Genomic DNA, 21559 nt, shown 5'->3' with positions numbered 1-21559 from the left:
TCTAATGTATAGAGCTTTAAATGTACTCTGCTAACCCTGCTACATATATTTCCCTGTTTGGCTTTAACCGATAACAGCTGCAAAACAATTCATTTTATACTAACATAAGGACACTTGCTAGCTTTGCTGTATGTAGATTCAAGCCCATATTGGCTCCTCCAAACAAGGCAAAAAAGTGGGTGGAGTTCAGCTATTGAAAAACAATTACAGCAAACAAGAAGTTAATTTGTTTTAAAAATATTTAGACTTGGGTTGATATGTTGTTATATAGCAATACAACAGACATGCCCTGTATAAGGTGTTTACAGTCCCTACAAAAACAAATATAGGTTGTAATCTTTAGACAGATATATAAATAGATATAGATAGATTAGATAGGGATAGATATATACATAGATAGATAGATAGATAGATAGATAGATAGATATAGATAGATAGATAGATGGGTGGATATTTAGAAATGCTGCATCTTTGGCTTAAATGAGCTAGTTGTGCCCTGATTTTAAAGGGGCATGAAACCCAAAAATGTTCTTTCATTATTCAGATAGAGAATACATTTTTTATAAAATTTCCAATTTACTTCTATTATCAAATTTGCTTTCTTCTTTTGTTATTCTTTGTTGAAGAGATTTCTAGATAGGTAGTGTGCACATGTCTGGAGCACTACATGACAGGAAATTTTGCTGCCATCTAGTGCTTTTGCTAATGTATAACATTGCTACAAAACTGCTGCCAAATAGTGCTGCAGACACGTGCACGCTCCTGAACTTACCTTCCTACTTTTCAACAAAGGATAACAAGAAAACAAAGAAAATTTGATAATATAAGTAAACTGGAAAGTTGTGTAAAATTGTATGTTCTATCTGAATCATGAAAGAAACATTTGGGGTTTTATGTCCCTTTAACTTTTCACATGGACTTCTCCTCATTTAAGCTGATGATGCAACATTTGTAAGTTGGCACAGAAGAAAGGCTTGGTTTACTTGCTTGTTCCAGTATACATACAAACCGCAGTGAGCGGTCACCAGGAGAACCTTCCTCAAATAGACATTTAGACACACTGCCAAACAAAAGTTAATATACAAAATGTAAAGCTTATTAACACTGTTGGGCTTACATACGTTTTTAGGTAGATAGATAGATAGATAGATAGATAGATAGATAGATAGATAGATAGAAAGAAAGATAGATAGATAGATAGATAGAGATAGATAGATAGATAGATAGATAGATAGATAGATAGATAGATAGAGATAGATATAGAGATGATAGATAGATAGATAGATAGATAGATAGATAGATAGAGAGAGATAGATAGATAGAGAGCGAGAGAGAGATAGATGGATAGATAGATAGATAGATAGATAGATGATAGATAGATAGATAGATATAGATACAGTGAGGGGGGAAATTATTTGATTCCCTGCTGATTTTGTACATTTGCCCACTGACAAAGAAATGATCAGTCTATAATTTTAATGGTAGGTTTATTTGAACAGTGAGAGACAGAATAACAACAAAAAATCCAGAAAAACACATTTAAAAAAAGTTATAAATTGATTTGCATTTTAATGAGTGAAATAAGTATTTGACCCCTTTGCAAAACATGACTTAGTACTTGGTGGCAAAACCCTTGTTGGCAATCACAGAGGTCAGACGTTTCTAGTAGTTGGCCACCAGGTTTGCACACATCTCAGGAGGGATTTTGCCCCACTCCTCTTTGCGGATCCTCTCCAAGTCATTATGGTTTGGAGGCTGACGTTTGGCAACTCGAACCTTCAGCTCCCTTCACAGATTTTCTATGGGATTAAGGTCTGCAGACTGGCTAGGCCACTCCAGGACCTTAATGTGCTTCATCTTGAGCCACTCCTTTCTTGCCTTGGCCGTGTGTTTTGGGTCATTGTCATGCTGGAATTAGGGTTGCCACCCGTCCCTTAAAATACAGAACACTTATGAGTTACACATGCTGCAGGGTGTGCAGGGAGGAATATGAATAGTGCTGTCCAGAAACACAATACATGTTCCTCCCTGCACACCCTGCAGCATGTGTAACTCATAAGTGTCCAGGAAAACATGGCTGAGGTGGCAACCCTAGCTGAAATACCCATCCATGACCCATTTTTAATGCCCTGGCTGAGGGAAGGAGGTTCTCACCCAAGATTTGATGGTACATGGCCCCGCCCATCGTCGCTTTGATGCAGTGAAGTTGTCCTGTCCCCTTAGCAGAAAAACACCCCAAAGTATAATGTTTCCACCTTCATGTTTGACAGTGGGGATGGTGTTCTTGGAGTCATAGGCAGCATTCCTCCTCCTCCAAATACCACAAGTTGAGTTAATGCCAAAGAGCTTGATTTTGATCTCACTTTCACCCATTTCTCCTCTGAATCATTCAGATGTTCATTGGCAAACTTCAGACGGGCCTGTACATGTGTTTTCTTGAGCAGGGGGACCTTGCGGGCACTGCAGGATTTCAGTCCTTCATGGCGTAGTGTGTTACCAATTGTTTTCTTGGTGACTATGGTCCAAGCTACCTTGAGATCATTGACAAGATCCTCCTGTGTAGTTCTGGGCTGATTTTTCACCGTTCTCATGATTATTGAAACTCCACAAGGTGAGATCTTGCATGAAGCCCCAGACAGAGGGAGATTGACAGTTATTTTCTGTTTCTTCCATTTGCGAATAATCGCACCAACTGTTGTCACCTTCTCACCAAGCTGCTTGGCGATGGTCTTGTAGCCCATTCCAGCATTGTGGAGGTATACAATCTTGTCCCTGACATCCTGGGACAGCTCTTTGGTCTTGGCCATGGTAGGGAGTTTGGAATCTGATTGATTGATTGATTGCTTCTGTGGACAGGTGTCTTTTATACAGGTAACAAAATGAGATTAGGAGCACTCCCTTTAAGAGAGTGCTCCTAATCTCAGCTTGTTACCTGTATTAAAGACACATGGGAGCCAGAAATCTTGCTGATTGATAGTGGATCAAATACTTATTTCACTCATTAAAATGCAAATCAATTTATAACTTTTTTGAAATGCATTTTTCTGGATTTTGCTGTTGTTATTCTGTCTCTCACTGATCAAATAAACCTACCATTAAAATTATAGACTGATCATTTCTTTGTCAGTGGGCAAGCATACAAAATCAGCAGGGGATCAAATATTTTTTTCCCTCACTGTAGATAGATAAATAGATAGAAATAGAGATTCACTGTGATTCACTAATAACATACGGCTAGATTACGAGTTGTGCGTTAAGGTAAAAAAGCAGCGTTAACAGGTCCTAACACTGCTTTCTTACGCCCGAGTCTTGCATGTATAGGTGTCCCACACACTTTTTAGGCCTTACCGCAAATTGGACTTCAATCCTATTGGCTGGTCCAATCAGCCAATAGGATTGAGCTCGCATTCTATTGGCTGATTGGAACAGCCAATAGAATGCCAGCTCAACCCTATTGGCTCATTGCATCAGCCAATAGGATTTTTTCTACCTTAATTCTGATTGGCTGATAGAATTCTATCAGCCAATCGGAATCGAAGGGATGCCATCTTGGATGACGTCACTAAAAGAGATATTCATTCCGAAAGAAGACGTCGTTTGAAGAGGATGCTCCACGCCGGATGTCTTGAAGATGGAGCCGCTCCGCGTCGGAAGGATGAAGATAGAAGATGCCATCTGGATGAAGACTTCTGCCCGTCTGGAGGACCACTTCTGCCCGTCTGGAGGACCACTTCTGCCGGCTTCGTTGAGGACATTTTGCCGCTTGGATGAAGACTTCTCCCGGTAAGTGTATCTTCAGGGGTTAGTGTTAGGATTTTTTAAGGGTGTATTGGGTGGGTTTATTTTTTAGGTTAGGGCTTTGGGCAGCAATAGAGTTAAATGCCCTTTTAAGGGCACTGCCCATCCAAATACTCTTCTCAGGGCAATGGGGAGCTTAGGTTTTTTTAGTTAGAGTTTTATTTGGGGGTTGGTTGTGTGGGTGGTGGGTTTTACTGTTGGGGGGGTTGTATTTTTTTAAAAGGTAAAAGAGCTGATTTCTTTGGGGCCATGCTTTTCTTTTGGGGGGGGCTTTTTTATTTTGATAGGGCTATTAGATTAGGTGTAATTAGTTTAAAGATCTGAAATTTGTTTTTTTATTTTCTGTAATTTAGTGTTTGTTTTTGTAATTTAGCTAATTTTATTTAATTTATTTAATTGTATTTAATGTAGGGAAATTATTTAATTGTAGCGTTAGGTGTAAGAACTATTTAATAACTATTCTACCTAGTTAAAATAAATACAAACTTGCCTGTAAAATAAAAATAAACCCTAAGCTAGCTACAATGTAACTATTAGTTATATTGTAGCTATCTTAGGGTTTATTTTATAGGTAAGTATTTAGTTTTAAATAGGAATAACTTTGTTAATGATAGGATTTTTATTTAGATTTATTTAAATTTAGGGGTTAATACATTTAATATAGTGGCGGCGGCAGATTAGGGGTTAATAAGTGTAGGTAGGTTGCGGCGACATTGGGGACGGGAGATTAGGGGTTAATAAATATAATGTAGGTATCAGCGATGTTGGGGGCAGCAGATTAGGGGTTAATAAGTATAATGTAGGTGGCGGCGATGTCCGGAGCGGCAGATTAGAGGTTAATTTGAATAATGTAGGTGTCTGCGATATCGGAGGCGGCAGGTTAGGGGTTAATAAGTGTAAGATTAGGGGTGTTTAGACTCGGGTTCATGTTAGGGTGTTAGGTGTAAACATAAAATGTGTTTCCCCATAGGAATCAATGGGGTTGCGCTACTGAGATTTACGCTGCTTTTTGGCAGGTGTTAGACTTTTTCTCAGCCGGCTCTCCCCATTGATGTCTATGGGGAAATCGTGCACGAGCACGTATAACCAGCTCACCGCTGACTTAAGCAGCGCTGGTATTGGAGTGCAGTATGGAGCTCAATTTTGCTCTACGTTCACTTCTTGCCTTTTAACGCCGGGTTTGTAAAAACCTGTTATACCAGCGCTGCAGGTAAGTGAGCGGTGAGAAAAAACTGCACGGTAGCACCGCACAGCTCATAATGCAAGACTCGTAATCTAGCCGATAGTATGCATATTTAAAGATAGATAGATAGATAGATAGATAGAGGCAGAGAGAGATAGGTAGATAGACATTAGATAGATATAGAGATTTGGGCCTCTATTTATCAAGGTCTGTCGGACCTGATCCGACAATGCGGATCAGGTCCGACAGACCTCGCTGAATACGGCAAGCAATACGCTCGCCGTATTCAGCATTTCACCAGCAGCTCACAAGAGCTGCTGGTGCAACGCCGCCCCCTGCAGACTCGCGGCCAATAGGCCGCCAGCAGGGGGGTGTCAATCAACCCAATCGTACTCGATTGGGTTGATTTCCGGCGATGTCTGTCTGCCTGCTTAGAGCAGGCGGACAGGTTATGGAGCAGCGGTCTTTGTGACCGCTGCTTCATAACTGCTGTTTCTGGCGAGCCTGCAGGATCGCCAGAAACATAGGGCATCAAGCTCCATTCGGAGCTTGATAAATATGCCCCTTGATGTGATTCACTAATGAAATAGTGTGCATATTTAAAGGTGGATAGACAGACATAGATAGATAGATAGATAGATAGATAGATAGATAGATAGATAGATAGATAGATAGATAGATAGATAGATAGATAGACAGACAGACAAATAGATAGATAGATAGATAGATAGATAGATAGATAGAATGTTTAGTGGTTGCATCATTTTCTCCTCCATATGCTTGATCAAAAAATATTTAAAATTTATATTCTTGTCAATCTAAATAACAAAATGCTCTAGCACCTTAGATGATTGTATCAACGCTCTTTTATTTCTATTTAATGATTTAGAAGCTAGATTTAAAAAAGGGTAATTTTGTATGCAAATTCAAAAGGTATGTGTGAATAGCAATAAAATTACTTATCTGCAATAAAGAAACATCTATAAAAGAGGTTAAGTGGAAATAAATGCAGAACTCTGTGTTATCTTGCTTAATATGCTTAACTTTATACTCTTTTCGCACTCATAACCATAGCTGTTAACGCAAAATGAAAGTGACCATTAAACATTTTTAAACACGGTTTTGCAATTAATTTTTTTTAATGTTCCAACCATAATTTAATAATACACTTGAAAATGTGTTTAGTTCATTAATATTAAACACTTAATTTATTCCACAAAATCCCACTATTCACTAAAAGTTATGCATGACATGTTAATGATAAGATGAAATATGTAGCAAATAATTGAGGCTGAGATATAGGCCTACAGTTGCACACTGCAACAAAAAATAAGTTGATTCCCAGTAGGGATTTTATAACATGTAAAAATATGTTTTTTTTCTCTTTCTTTGTTCTGGCTATTATAAATGTCAAAAGAAAACATGAGGAAAAATTAAAGAAATATGTAACTGAGGATAAAAGAAATTAGTGAATACCACAAAAAAAAGATAACCCTGGTAATAAGTATTTGACCCTAGAACAATTAGCTGCTATCTAATTCACAAAGATGTCTCAATTCACAGACAATGAGCTATTTAAATAAATGTGTTTGGATTTGGGGGAAAAAGCAATACTCATTTGAGTTATGTTGAAGGTAAAAGCACACACATTCTCACACACACTCACACAGTCTCACGCTCACACACAGTCTTACACACACATGCACACACATACACACAGTCTCACACACTAACAGTCTCACACCCGCATACTCGCACATACAGTCACACATACATACTCACACACACAGTGTGAAACACAAAGTCTCACACAGTCTCACACCCGCATACTCACACACACATATACACACACACACAGTCTCACACTCACACACAGTCTCACACACAGTTTCACACACATATAAACACACACAGTCTCTCGCTCACACACAGTCTTACACACACATACTTGCACATAGAGTCACACATACTCACATACTCTTACACACAGTGTGACACACAAAGTCTCACACACACTCAGTCTCACACCCGCATACTCACACACACAGTCTTATGCTCACACACAGTCTCACAATTAAACACATACACACACACACAGTCTCACGCTCACACACAATCTCACACCCTCATACTCACCCACATAATCACATAGTCACGCACACTCACATACTCACACACTAAGTGTGACACAAAAAGTCTCATACACACTCAAAGTTGCACACCCACATACTCACACACGCAGGCTCATGCTCACACACAGTCTCACGAACTCATATACATACACAAAGTCTTACACTCACACACAGTCTCACACACACAAACACACAGTCTCACGCACTCACAATCTCACACCCACATACTCACCCACACAGTCACATACTCACACACACAGCCAGACACATACACACAGTGTCACACACACACAGTCTCACACTCAAACACACACAGTCTCAAACACAGTCACACACACATACTCGCACATTGTTTGTGCTCGCTATTATAAATGTCAAAAGAAAACATGAGGAAAAATGAAAGAAATATGTAACTGACAATAAAAGAAATTAGTGAATACCACAAAAAGAGATAACCCTGGTAATAAGTATTTGACCCTAGAACAATTTGAAATGAGCTTCTATCTAGTTCACAAATATGTCTCAATTCACAGACAATGAGCTATTTAAATAAATGTGTTTGGATTTGGGGGAAAAAGCAATACTCATTTGAGTTATGTTGAAGGTAAAAGCACACACATTCTCACACACACTCACACAGTCTCACGCTCACACACAGTCTTACACACACATACACACAGTCTCACACACTAACAGTCTCACACCCGCGTACTCGCACATACAGTCACACATACTCACATACTCACACACACTGTGAAACACAAAGTGTCACACAGTCTCATACCTGCATACTCACACACACAGTCTCATGCTCACACATAGTCTCACAAACACATATACACACAGTCTCACACTCACACACAATCTCACACACACATACTTGCACATACAGTCACACATACATACTCTCACACACAGTGTGACACACATAGTCTCACAACCGCATACTCACACACACAGTCTCATGCTCACACACAGTCTCACAATCAAACACATACACACACACAGTCTCACGCTCACACAATCTCACACCCTCATACTCACCCACATAATCACACATACTCACACACACTCACATACTCACACACACAGTGTGACACACAAAGTCTCACGCACACTCAAAGTCGCACACCCACATACTCACACACACAGTCTCATGCTCACACACAGTCTCCCAAACTCATATACATACACACAGTCTCACACTCATACACAGACGCACACACACAAACACAGTCTCATGCACTCACAATCTCACACCCCCATACTCACCCACACAGTCACATACTCACACAGCCAGACACATACACACAGTGTCACACACACACAGTCTCACACTCACACACACACAGTCTCAAACAGTCACACACACACATACTCGCACATACTCACACACACACTGGGGGGTAGTTATCATCGTGTCAACTTTCCTGCCTTCGCCGGCCCAATACGCCCGCCTAAGCTCGCCTCACATCGCCGCCGCGGACCTGAAAAAATACGCCTAAGTTATCAAATAAAGCTGTCAAAAAGCCGCGGGGCGATGAGCCGCTCCTAGACCCTGCCGCAACTCTTATAAATGTATTAACCCCTAAACCGCCGCTCCCGGACACCGCTGCCACCTACAGTATACCTAGTAATCCCTATCCTGCCCCCCCTACACCGTCGCCCTCTATTATAAAGTTATTAACCCCTATCCTGCTGATCCCGCACCTCTCCGCAACTAAATAAATAGTTTAACCCCTAAACCGCCGCTCCCTGAACCCGCCGCAACCTATATTAAACCTATTAACCCCTATCCTGCCCCCCCTACACCGTCGCCACCTATAATAAATTTAATAACCCCTAATCTGCCCCCCCTACACCGTCGCCACCTATAATAAATTTATTAACCCCTAATCTGCCCCCCACTACACCGCCGCCACTGTAATAAAATTATTAACCCCTAAACCTAAGTCTAACCCTAACCCTAACGCCCCCCTAACTTAAATATTAATTAAATAAATCTAAATAAATTAACTCTTATTAACTAAATGAATCCTATTTAAAACTAAATACTTAACTTTAAAATAAACCCTAATATAGCTACAATATAAATAATAATTATATTCTAGCTATCTTAGGATTTATTTTTATTTTACAAGTACCTTTCAATTTATTTTAACCAGGTACAATAGCTATTAAATAGTTATTAACTATTTAATAGCTTACCTAGCTAAAATAAAGAGAAATGTACCTGTAAAATAAATCCTAACCTAAGTTACAATTACACCTAACACTACACTATACTTTAATAAATTATTCCTATTTAAAAATAAATACTTACCTGTAAAATAAACCCTAAGATAGCTACAATATAATTAATAATTATATTATAGCTATCTTAGGATTTATATTTATTTTACAGGTAACTTTGTATTTATTTTAGCTAGTTAGAATAGTTATTAAATAGTTATTAACTATTTAATAACTACCTAGCTAAAAGAAATACAAAATTACCTGTAAAATAAATCCTAACTTAAGTTACAATTAAACCTTATACTACACTATCATTAAATTAATTAAATAAACTACCTACAAATAACTACAATTAAATACAATTACATAAACTAACTAAAGTACAAAAAATAAAAAAAGCTAAGTTACAAAAAATAAAAAAATAAGTTACAAACATGTTAAAAATATTACAACAATTTTAAGCTACTTACACCTAATCTAAGCCCCCTAATAAAATAACAAACCCCCCCAAAATAAAAAAATGCCCTACCCTATTCTAAATTAAATAAAGTTCAAAGCTCTTTTACCTTACCAGCCCTTAAAAGGGCCATTTGTGGGGGCATGCCCCAAAGAAAACAGCTCTTTTGCCTGTAAAAGAAAAATACAACCCCCCCCCCAACATTAAAACCCACCACCCACATACCCCTAATCTAACCCAAACCCCCCTTACAAAAACCTAACACTAATCCCCTGAAGATCATCCTACCTTGTCTTCACTCAGCCGAGCAGCGATGGAACCGAAGTGGACATCCGGAGCGGAAGAAGTTAATCCTCCAAGCGGCGCTGAAGAAATCTTCCATCCGATGAAGTCATCATCCAGGCGGCGCTGAAGAAAAGTCTTCGATCCGGCCGATGTCATCTTCAAAGAGGCGCTGAAGAGGTCTTCTATCCGGGCGATGTCATCTTCCAAGCCGGGTCTTGAATCTTCCTTCCGCCGACGCGGAACCTCCTTCTTCACCGACGGACTACGACGAATGAAGGCTCCTTTAAGGGACGTCATCCAAGATGGCGTCCCCTCAATTCCGATTGGCTGATAGGATTCTATCAGCCAATCGGAATTAAGGTAGGAAAAATCTGATTGGCTGATGGAATCAGCCAATCAGATTGAGCTCGCATTCTATTGGCTGTTCCGATCAGCCAATAGAATGCGAGCTCAAACTGATTGGCTGATTGGATCAGCCAATCGGATTGAACTTGAATCTGATTGGCTGATTCCATCAGCCAATCAGATTTTTCCTACCTTAATTCCGATTGGCTGATAGAATCCTATCAGCCAATCGGAATTGAGGGGACGCCATCTTGGATGACGTCCCTTAAAGGAGCCGTCATTCGTCGTAGTCCGTTGGTGAAGAAGGAGGTTCCGCGTCGGCGGAAGGAAGATTCAAGACCCGGCTTGGAAGATGACTTCGCCCGGATAGAAGACCTCTTCAGCGCCTCTTTGAAGATGACATCGGCCGGATCGAAGACTTTTCTTCAGCGCCGCCTGGATGATGACTTCATCGGATGGAAGATTTCTTCAGCGCCGCTTGGAGTATTAACTTCTTCCGCTCCGGATGTCCTCTTCAGTTCCATCGGTGGCTCGGCTGAGTGAAGACAACTAAAGGTAGGATGATCTTCAGGGGATTAGTGTTTTTGTAAGGGGGGTTTGGGTTAGATTAGGGGTATGTGGGTGGTGGGTTTTAATGTTGGGGGGGGGGGTTGTATTTTTCTTTTACAGGCAAAAGAGCTGTTTTCTTTGGGGCATGCCCCCACAAATGGCCCTTTTAAGGGCTGGTAAGGTAAAAGAGCTTTGAACTTTATTTAATTTAGAATAGGGTAGGGCATTTTTTTATTTTGGTCGGGTTTGTTATTTTATTAGGGGGCTTAGATTAGGTGTAAGTAGCTTAAAATTGTTGTAATATTTTTAACATGTTTGTAACTTATTTTTTTATTTTTTGTAACTTAGCTTTTTTTATTTTTTGTACTTTAGTTAGTTTATGTAATTGTATTTAATTGTAGTTATTTGTAGGTAGTTTATTTAATTAATTTAATGATAGTGTAGTATTAGGTTTAATTGTAACTTAAGTTAGGATTTATTTTACAGGTAATTTTGTATTTCTTTTAGCTAGGTAGTTATTAAATAGTTAATAACTATTTAATAACTATTCTAACTAGCTAAAATAAATACAAAGTTACCTGTAAAATAAATATAAATCCTAAGATAGCTATAATATAATTATTAATTATATTGTAGCTATCTTAGGGTTTATTTTACAGGTAAGTATTTATTTTTAAATAGGAATAATTTATTAAAGTATAGTGTAGTGTTAGGTGTAATTGTAACTTAGGTTAGGATTTATTTTACAGGTACATTTCTCTTTATTTTAGCTAGGTAAGCTATTAAATAGTTAATAACTATTTAATAGCTATTGTACCTGGTTAAAATAAATTGAAAGGTACCTGTAAAATAAAAATAAATCCTAAGATAGCTAGAATATAATTATTATTTATATTGTAGCTATATTAGGGTTTATTTTAAAGGTAAGTATTTAGTTTTAAATAGGATTCATTTAGTTAATAAGAGTTAATTTATTTAGATTTATTTAATTAATATTTAAGTTAGGGGGGCGTTAGGGTTAGGGTTAGACTTAGGTTTAGGGGTTAATAATTTTATTACAGTGGCGGCGGTGTAGTGGGGGGCAGGATAGGGGTTAATAAATTTATTATAGGTGGCGACGGTGTAGGGGGGGCAGATTAGGGGTTATTAAATTTATTATAGGTGGCGACGGTGTAGGGGGGGCAGGATAGGGGTTAATACATTTAATATAGGTTACGGCGGGTTCAGGGAGCGGCGGTTTAGGGGTTAATACATTTATTATAGTTGCGGTGGGCTCCGGGAGCGGCGGTTTAGGGGTTAATATGTATAGAGTAGCTTGCGGTGGGCTCCGGGAGCGGCGGTTTAGGGGGTAATAACTTTATTTAGTTGCGGCGGTGTAGGGGGGACAGATTAGTGGTGTTTAGACTCGGGGTACATGTTAGGGTGTTAGGTGTAGACAGCTCCCATAGAAATCAATGGGATGTCGGGCAGCAGCGAACTTGTACTTTCGCTATGGTCAGACTCCCATTGATGGAACTGAAGAGGACATCCGGACCGGAAGAAGTTAATACTCCAAGCGGCGCTGAAGAAATCTTCCATCCGATGAAGTCATCATCCAGGCGGCGCTGAAGAAAAGTCTTCGATCCGGCCGATGTCATCTTCAAAGAGGCGCTGAAGAGGTCTTCTATCCGGGCGATGTCATCTTCCAAGCCGGGTCTTGAATCTTTCTTCCGCCGACGCGGAACCTCCTTCTTCACCGACGGACTACGACGAATGAAGGCTCCTTTAAGGGACGTCATCCAAGATGGCGTCCCCTCAATTCCGATTGGCTGATAGGATTCTATCAGCCAATCGGAATTAAGGTAGGAAAAATCTGATTGGCTGATGGAATCAGCCAATCAGATTCAAGTTCAATCCGATTGGCTGATCCAATCAGCCAATCAGATTGAGCTCGCATTCTATTGGCTGATCGGAACAGCCAATAGAATGCGAGCTCAATCTGATTGGCTGATTCCATCAGCCAATCAGATTTTTCCTACCTTAATTCCGATTGGCTGATAGAATCCTATCAGCCAATCGGAATTGAGGGGACGCCATCTTGGATGACGTCCCTTAAAGGAGCCGTCATTCGTCGTAGTCCGTTGGTGAAGGAGGTTCCGCGTCGGCGGAAGGAAGATTCAAGACCCGGCTTGGAAGATGACTTCGCCCGGATAGAAGACCTCTTCAGCGCCTCTTTGAAGATGACATCGGCCGGATCGAAGACTTTTCTTCAGCGCCGCCTGGATGATGACTTCATCGGATGGAAGATTTCTTCAGCGCCGCTTGGAGGATTAACTTCTTCCGCTCCGGATGTCCTCTTCAGTTCCATCGGTGGCTCGGCTGAGTGAAGACAACTAAAGGTAGGATGATCTTCAGGGGATTAGTGTTTTTGTAAGGGGGGTTTGGGTTAGATTAGGGGTATGTGGGTGGTGGGTTTTAATGTTGGGGGGGGGTTGTATTTTTCTTTTACAGGCAAAAGAGCTGTTTTCTTTGGGGCATGCCCCCACAAATGGCCCTTTTAAGGGCTGGTAAGGTAAAAGAGCTTTGAACTTTATTTAATTTAGAATAGGGTAGGGCATTTTTTTATTTTGGTCGGGTTTGTTATTTTATTAGGGGGCTTAGATTAGGTGTAAGTAGCTTAAAATTGTTGTAATATTTTTAACATGTTTGTAACTTATTTTTTTATTTTTTGTAACTTAGCTTTTTTTATTTTTTGTACTTTAGTTAGTTTATGTAATTGTATTTAATTGTAGTTATTTGTAGGTAGTTTATTTAATTAATTTAATGATAGTGTAGTATTAGGTTTAATTGTAACTTAAGTTAGGATTTATTTTACAGGTAATTTTGTATTTCTTTTAGCTAGGTAGTTATTAAATAGTTAATAACTATTTAATAACTATTCTAACTAGCTAAAATAAATACAAAGTTACCTGTAAAATAAATATAAATCCTAAGATAGCTATAATATAATTATTAATTATATTGTAGCTATCTTAGGGTTTATTTTACAGGTAAGTATTTATTTTTAAATAGGAATAATTTATTAAAGTATAGTGTAGTGTTAGGTGTAATTGTAACTTAGGTTAGGATTTATTTTACAGGTACATTTCTCTTTATTTTAGCTAGGTAAGCTATTAAATAGTTAATAACTATTTAATAGCTATTGTACCTGGTTAAAATAAATTGAAAGGTACCTGTAAAATAAAAATAAATCCTAAGATAGCTAGAATATAATTATTATTTATATTGTAGCTATATTAGGGTTTATTTTAAAGGTAAGTATTTAGTTTTAAATAGGATTCATTTAGTTAATAAGAGTTAATTTATTTAGATTTATTTAATTAATATTTAAGTTAGGGGGGCGTTAGGGTTAGGGTTAGACTTAGGTTTAGGGGTTAATAATTTTATTACAGTGGCGGCGGTGTAGTGGGGGGCAGGATAGGGGTTAATAAATTTATTATAGGTGGCGACGGTGTAGGGGGGGCAGATTAGGGGTTATTAAATTTATTATAGGTGGCGACGGTGTAGGGGGGGCAGGATAGGGGTTAATACATTTAATATAGGTTGCGGCGGGTTCAGGGAGCGGCGGTTTAGGGGTTAATACATTTATTATAGTTGTGGTGGGCTCCGGGAGCGGCGGTTTAGGGGTTAATATGTATAGAGTAGCTTGCGGTGGGCTCCGGGAGCGGCGGTTTAGGGGGTAATAACTTTATTTAGTTGCGGCGGTGTAGGGGGGACAGATTAGTGGTGTTTAGACTCGGGGTACATGTTAGGGTGTTAGGTGTAGACAGCTCCCATAGAAATCAATGGGATGTCGGGCAGCAGCGAACTTGTACTTTCGCTATGGTCAGACTCCCATTGATTCCTATGGGATCCGCCGCCTCCAGGGGTGGCGGATTGAAAACCAGGTACGCTGGGCCGTAAAAGTGCAGAGCATACCTGCTAGTTTTTTGATAACTAGCAAAAGTAGTGAGAATGTGCCGCACTTGTGTGCGGAACATCTGGATTGACGTAAGAATCGATCTGTGTCGGACGGAGTCCGGCGGATCGAAGTTTACGTCACAAAATTCTACTTTTGCCGGTCTCGAGCCTTTGATAACTAAGGCGTATCAGCCTCGCCACAAATACGCTGCGGAATTCCAGCGTATTTGAGGTTGACGGCTTGATAACTAGGCCCCACTGTCTTTGGGTCTAGAAAATCTGTTCACCTTACTTTAAAGTAAAATTCAAAACCAGCCATATAAGATAGTAATCATCTATCAGACGAACAAAAAGCTAATATTAGTTTACAAAGTAGAAAACATTCGGCTAGATTACGAGTTTTGCGTTATGAGTGAAAAAGCCTCATAATGCTGCTTTTTCACTACCGCTGCTATTACAAGTCTTATCAGAATAGTTGTACCGCACACTTTTTTGGCCGTTACACAACGTAACTACCGCATCTTTCAAAAAGTCCTTTTTCAATGGGACTTCCATAGCTCCGGTATTACGAGTTTTGCCTGGGAGGCCAAAAAGTGAGCAGTACACCCTATACTGACAAGATTCGTACCACCATCTAAAGTCAGTAGTTATGGGTTTTGCGCTACAAAGCTGTAGCATAAAACTCATAACTAAAGTGTTACAAAGTACACTAAACTACCTATTAATCCCTAAACCGAGGGCCTCCCGCATCGCAAACACTATAATAAAAATAGTAACCCCTAATCTGCCGCTCCGGACATCGCCGCCACTATAATAAACATATTAACCCCTAAACCACCGCACTCCTGCATCGCAAACACTAGTTAAATATTATTAACCCCTAATCTGCTGCCCCCAACGTCACCGCCGACACTATACTAAAGTTATTAACCCCTAAACCTAACCCTAACCCTAAGTCTAACCCTAACACCCCTAACTTTAATATAATTAAAATAAATCTAAATAAAAATTACTATCATTAACTAAATAATTCCTATTTAAAACTAAATACGTACCTATAAAATAAACCCTAAGCTAATTTACAAAAAAAAACACTAAATTGCACAAAATAAAAAAGAAATTATCAAATATTTAAACTAATTACACCTAATCTAATAGCCCTATCAAAATAAAAAAGCCCCCACCAAATAAATAAATAAACCCTAGCCTAAACTAAACTGCCAATAGCCCTTAAAAGGGCCTTTTGTGGGGCATTGCCCCAAAGAAATCAGCTCTTTTACCTGTAAAAAAAATACAAACAACCCCCCAATAGTAAAACCTACCACCCACACAACCAAACCCCCCAAATAAAATCCTATCTAAAAAAACTAAGCTCCCCATTGCCCTGAAAAGGACATTTGGATGTGCATTCCCCTTAATAGGGCATTTAGCTCTTTTTCTTCGCCCAAACCCCTAATCTAAAAATAAAACCCAACCAATAACCCTTAAAAAAAAACTAACACTAACCCCCGAAGATCCACTTACAGTTTTTGAAGACAGGATATCCATCCTCATCAAGCCAGGAGAAGTCTTTATCCAAGCGGGCAGAAGTCCTCAACGAAGCCGGGAGAAGGCTTCATCCAAGCGGCAAGAAGTCGTCCTCCAGGCGGGCAGAAGTCTTCATCCAGATGGCATCTTCTAACTTCATCCTTCCGACGCAGAGCGGCTCCATCTTTAAGACTTCCGGCGCGGAGCATCCTCTTCATACGGTCCCAGCCGTACACTGAAGGTTCCTTTAAATGACGTCATCCAAGATGGCGTCCCTTGAATTCCGATTAGCTGATAGAATTCTATCAGCCAATCGGAATTAAAGGTGATTGGAACAGCCAATAGAATGCGAGCACAATCCTATTGGCTGATTGGATCAGCCAATAGGATTGAAGCTCAATCCTATTGGCTGATTGCATCAGCAAATAGGATTTTTTCACCTTTAATTCCGATTGGCTGATATAATTCTATCAGCCAATCGGAATTCAAGGGACGCCATCTTGGATGACGTCATTTAAAGGAACCTTCAGTGAACGGCTGGGACCATATGAAGAGGATGCTCCATGCCAGATGTCTTGAAGATGGAGCCTCTCTGTGTCGGAAGAATGAAGATGGAAGATGCCGTCTGGATGAAGACTTTTGCCCGCCTGGAGGACGACTTCTTGCCGCTTGGATGAAGACTTCTCCCGGCTTTGTTGAGGACTTCTGCCCGCTTGGATGAAGACTTCTGATGTCTGGATGAGGATGGATGTCCAGTCTTCAAAAACTGTAAGTGGATCTTCGAGGGTTAGTGTTAGGTTTTTTTAAGGGTATATTGGTTGGGTTTTATTTTTAGATTAGGGGTTTTGGCAAAGAAAAAGAGCTAAATGCCCTTGTAAGGGCAATGCCCATCTAAATGCCCTTGTAAGGGCAATGGGGAGCTTAGGTTTTTTAGATAGGATTTTATTTGGCGGGTTTGGTTGTGTGGGTGGTGGGTTTTACTGTTGGGGGTGTTGTCTGTATTTTTTTTACAGGTAAAAGAGCTGATTTCTTTGGGACAATGCCCCGCAAAAGGCCTTTTTAAGGGCTATTGGCAGTTTAGTTTAGGCTAGGTTTTTTTATTTTGGGGGGGGGCTTTTTTATTTTGATAGGGCTATTAGATTAGGTGTAATTAGTTTAAATATTTGATCATTTCTTTTTTATTTTGTGTAATTTAGTGTGTTTTTTGTAATTTAGTTAATTTTATTTAATTAATGTCATTTATTTAATTGTAGTGTAATGTTAGGTGTTAGTGTAAGACGGGATATTTTTTATTTTACAGGTAACTTTGTATTTATTTTAACTAGGTAGTTAGTAAATAGTTAATAACTATTTACTAACTAGTCTACCTAGTTAAAATAAATACAAACTTAGCTGTGAAATAACAATAAAACCTAAGATAGCTACAATGTAACTATTAGTTATATTGTAGCTAGCTTAGGGTTTATTTTATAGGTAAGTATTTAGTTTTAAATAGGAATTAGTTAGGTAATGATAGTAAGTTTTATTTAGATTTATTTTAATTATATTAATGTTAGGATTAGGGTTAGACTTAGGGGATAATATATTTATTTAGTGTTAGTGATGTGGGAGGCCAGAGGTTTAGGAATTAATAACTTTAGTATAGTGGCGGCGGCGACGTTGGGGGCGGCAGATTAGGGGTTAATAAATTTATGTAGGTTGCGGCGACATTGGGGGCAGCAGATTTGGGGTTAATAAGTGTAATGTAGGTAGCGACGACATTGGGGGCAGCAGATTAGGGGTTAATAAGTGTAGGTAGGTGGCAGCGATGTCGGGGGTGGCAGATTAGGGGTTAATAAGTGTAATGTAGGTGTCGGCGATGTCGGGGGCGGCAGATTAGGGGTATTTAGACTCAGGGTTTATGTTAGGGTGTTAGGTGTAAACATAACTTTTCTTTCCCCATAGGAATCAATGGGGCTGCATTACGGAGCTTTACACTTCATTATTGCAGGTGTTAGGCTTTTTTTTAGCCGGCTCTCCTTATTGATGTCTATGGGGAAATCGTGCACAAGCACGTATAACCAGCTCAAAGCAGCGCTGGTATTTGTGTGTGGTATGGAGCTCAACGCTGCCATATTGCCTGCTAACGCCGGGATTTTGCAAACCTGTAATAGCAGCGCTATTAAAGGTGAGCGGTGGAAATAACTTGCAAGTTATTACCGAGCCGCTCATAACGCAAAACTCGTAATCTGGCCGACTGTTTGGTTACCAAGGCCTAGATTTGGAGTTCGGCGGTAAAAGGGCTGTTAACGCTCCGCGGGCTTTTTTCTGGCCGCACCATAAATTTAACTCTGGTATCGAGAGTTAAAACAAATGCTGCGTTAGGCTCCAAAAAAGGAGCGTAGGGCATTTTTACCGCAAATGCAACTCTCGATACCAGAGTTGCTTACGGACGCGGCCGGCATCAAAAACGTGCTCGTGCACGATTCTCCCATAGGAAACAATGGGGCTGTTTGAGCTGAAAAAAAACCTAACACCTGCAAAAAAGCAGCGTTCAGCTCCTAACGCAGCCCCATTGTTTCCTATGGGGAAACACTTCCTACGTCTGCACCTAACACTCTAACATGTACCCCGAGTCTAAACACCCCTAACCTTACACTTATTAACCCCTAATCTGCCGCCCCCGCTATCACTGACCCCTGCATTACACTTTTAACCCCTAATCTTCCGCTCCGTAAACCGCCGCCACCTACGTTATCCCTATGTACCCCTAATCTGCTGCCCTAACATCGCCGACCCCTATGTTATATTTATTAACCCCTAATCTGCCCCCCACAACGTCGCCGACACCTACCTACACTTATTAACCCCTAATCTGCCGAGCGGACCTGAGCGCTACTATAATAAATGTATTAACCCCTAATCCGCCTCACTAACCCTATCATAAATAGTATTAACCCCTAATCTGCCCTCCCTAACATCGCCGACACCTACCTTCAATTATTAACCCCTAATCTGCCGACCGGAGCTCACCGCTATTCTAATAAATGTATTAACCCCTAAAGCTAAGTCTAACCCTAACACTAACACCCCCCTAAGTTAAATATAATTTTTATCTAACGAAATAAATTAACTCTTATTAAATAAATGATTCCTATTTAAAGCTAAATACTTACCTGTAAAATAAATCCTAATATAGCTACAATATAAATTATAATTATATTATAGCTATTTTAGGATTAATATTTATTTTACAGGGAACTTGGTATTTATTTTAACCAGGTACAATAGCTATTAAATAGTTAAGAACTATTTAATAGTTACCTAGTTAAAATAATTACAAATTTACCTGTAAAATAAATCCTAACCTAAGATATAATTAAACCTAACACTACCCTATCAATAAAATAATTAAATAAACTACCTACAATTACCTACAATTAACCTAACACTACACTATCAATAAATTAATTAAACACAATTGCTACAAATAAATACAATTAAATAAACTATCTAAAGTACAAAAAATAAAAAAGAACTAAGTTACAGAAAATAAAAAAATATTTACAAACATAAGAAAAATATTACAACAATTTTAAACTAATTACACCTACTCTAAGCCCCCTAATAAAATAACAAAGACCCCCAAAATAAAAAATTCCCTACCCTATTCTAAAATACAAAAATTACAAGCTCTTTTACCTTACCAGCCCTGAACAGGGCCCTTTGCGGGGCATGCCCCAAGAATTTCAGCTCTTTTGCCTGTAAAAAAAAACATACAATACCCCCCCCCCCAACATTACAACCCACCACCCACATACCCCTAATCTAACCCAAACCCCCTTAAATAAACCTAACACTAATCCCCTGAAGATCTTCCTACCTTGTCTTCACCATCCAGGTATCACCGATCCGTCCTGGCTCCAAGATCTTCATCCAACCCAAGCGGGGGTTGGCGATCCATAATCCGGTGCTCCAAAGTCTTCCTCCTATCCGGCAAGAAGAGGACATCCGGACCGGCAAACATCTTCTCCAAGCGGCATCTTCTATGTTCTTCCATCCGATGACGACCGGCTCCATCTTGAAGACCTCCAGCGCGGATCCATCCTCTTCTTCCGACGACTAGACGACGAATGACGGTTCCTTTAAGGGACGTCATCCAAGATGGCGTCCCTCGAATTCCGATTGGCTGATAGGATTCTATCAGCCAATCGGAATTAAGGTAGGAATATTCTGATTGGCTGATGGAATCAGCCAATCAGAATCAAGTTCAATCCGATTGGCTGATCCAATCAGCCAATCAGATTGAGCTCGCATTCTATTGGCTGATCGGAACAGCCAATAGAATGCGAGCTCAATCTGATTGGCTGATTGGATCAGCCAATCGGATTGAACTTGATTCTGATTGGCTGATTCCATCAGCCAATCAGAATATTCCTACCTTAATTCCGATTGGCTGATAGAATCCTATCAGCCAATCGGAATTCGAGGGACGCCATCTTGGATGACGTCCCTTAAAGGAACCGTCATTCGTCGTCTAGTCGTCGGAAGAAGAGGATGGATCCGCGCTGGAGGTCTTCAAGATGGAGCCGGTCGTCATCGGATGGAAGAACATAGAAGATGCCGCTTGGAGAAGATGTTTGCCGGTCCGGATGTCCTCTTCTTGCCGGATAGGAGGAAGACTTTGGAGCACCGGATTATGGATCGCCAACCCCCGCTTGGGTTGGATGAAGATCTTGGAGCCAGGACGGATCGGTGATACCTGGATGGTGAAGACAAGGTAGGAAGATCTTCAGGGGATTAGTGTTAGGTTTATTTAAGGGGGTTTGGGTTAGATTAGGGGTATGTGGGTGGTGGGTTGTAATGTTGGGGGGGGGGTATTGTATTTTTTTTTTACAGGCAAAAGAGCTGAAATTCTTGGGGCATGCCCCGCAAAGGGCCCTGTTCAGGGCTGGTAAGGTAAAAGAGCTTGTAATTTTTGTATTTTAGAATAGGGTAGGGAATTTTTTATTTTGGGGGTCTTTGTTATTTTATTAGGGGGCTTAGAGTAGGTGTAATTAGTTTAAAATTGTTGTAATATTTTTCTTATGTTTGTAAATATTTTTTTATTTTCTGTAACTTAGTTCTTTT

The sequence above is a fragment of the Bombina bombina genome, chromosome 1 (genome assembly GCF_027579735.1).
Source record: "Bombina bombina isolate aBomBom1 chromosome 1, aBomBom1.pri, whole genome shotgun sequence".
In the NCBI taxonomy this organism is placed as follows: domain Eukaryota; kingdom Metazoa; phylum Chordata; class Amphibia; order Anura; family Bombinatoridae; genus Bombina; species Bombina bombina.
The sequence above is the reverse complement of the archived record's forward strand: the minus strand, read 5'-3'. Positions refer to the sequence as shown.